This window comes from Octopus bimaculoides, chromosome 6 (genome assembly GCF_001194135.2).
Source record: "Octopus bimaculoides isolate UCB-OBI-ISO-001 chromosome 6, ASM119413v2, whole genome shotgun sequence".
NCBI lineage: Eukaryota > Metazoa > Mollusca > Cephalopoda > Octopoda > Octopodidae > Octopus > Octopus bimaculoides.
In genome coordinates, this window is record NC_068986.1 from 68,073,039 (window position 1) to 68,074,794 (window position 1,756).

Genomic DNA, 1,756 nt, shown 5'->3' on the forward strand with positions numbered 1-1,756 from the left:
TATATATATATTACTGCGTGTCTTTGTAGATGTGCCTCTCCCTCTTCTACCGCTTGACAACGGGTGTTGGTGTGTTTATGTCCCCGGTACATCAGCGGTTCGACAAAGTGATCAATAGAATACGTACCAGGTTTTATTAAAAAATTACTGGAGTCGAATCTTTCAACTAAAAATTCTTCAATGCGGTGCCCCAGTATGGCCACGGTCTAATAACTGAAACTAATAACTATTAATTTGCAAAGGTAATGTTCTTAACTATTAAGTTGCTCAGCTAATATCCTAAACACATTTCTGAAGTTAGAAGAATGTAATAGGCAAGAGCGAGAAAATAAACATTTGTTTATTTGTGTAATTGAATTAGTTCCATGTCTTAATCTTCTTTCATTGTATGAGAACAGCTTTAATGGGACAAGCTACTTAGCAGCCGCCAGTCTGTCTAGGTCGTTACTCTCTGAGAACAAGAATGTAATTTAAAATTACTCTAAAAGTGTCACCTAAACGAATGTGTGTGCCTGCGCATGCTTGAGTGTGTATGTGTGCTTGTGCACGTGTGTATGTGTACGTGTGTGTGTACTTAATGGTGTTTTTTTGTATACTTGAATGCCCTAAAAATTCTGCATATGTATTTACGCATCAAGGAAAAAAATCAAGAATAAATAAAAGGGAGAAAGTAATCCAGAAAGAATAGAGAGGGAGAGGAGAGACACAATAATGAACAGAGAATGGACATGTATATAGAGAAATAAGTGAAAGCAAGATGTTAATTACATAAGCATTAAGAACGGAAGAAGATGCAAATAGTAACGTAATGACGAGAAACGAAATTAAAACTTATTAAAGGGGCAGAATCGTTAGCACGTCAGACAAAATGCTTAGCGGCATTTCTTCCATAAGTTTACGTCTATAGTTCAATTTCTAGCTAGGTTGGCTCTTGCGTAGCACCTTGGATGTCTTCTACTATAGCTCCAGACCGACCAATGCCGTGTGAGTAGTATGTGTGTGTGTGTGTTTGTTTGTTTCTCCCACCACCACTCCATGACAATTGGTGTTGGTTTGTTTACGTGCACGTAAATTAGCAGTTCAGTAAAAGAGACCGATAGTATAAGTACCAGGCTTAAATACAAATAAAGGAGTCGATCTGTTTGATTAGAATCCCTCTAAGTAGTGCCCCAGTATGGCTGCATCCAATGACTGAAACAAGTAAAAGATAAAAGATAAATGATATACGTAAAGTCCCCTTTCGGTCATGAATGACCATGGAATAGCACCTGGAAAGTTCCACTCTGAGGCACAAGTCTGGGAGCGGTTGTTTATGGAAGACCAACAGTCGCCCCTCTCCACGCCACTGATGTTGTCCAAAGAAAAGGTAGATAGAGTTTGCTTAGTACCAGAGACATCGCAACTGCAGCAAAATGAAATAAAGTGTCTTGCTCAAGATAGAGTACAACACACAGCCCGGTCCGGAAATCGAACTCACTACCTCACGACGCTCTAACCACCATGCGCCTTCACTAATTATTGTAACGTGCTATATTTCAATGTGCTATTCTATTTTATTGATCTATATTCAATCTAGTTCTAGTAGAAAAGACTTGTTCAGAGTGCCGCGGAGTGAGATCGACCTCGGACACAAGTACAGAGAGAGAGGGGGGGGAGATAGGCAGACCGACAGGAAATTAAGAAATCAAAACGATAGCTAGTTAGCTAGATAGATAGATAGATAGTGAGAGAGAGAGAGAGAGAGAGAGAGAGAGTG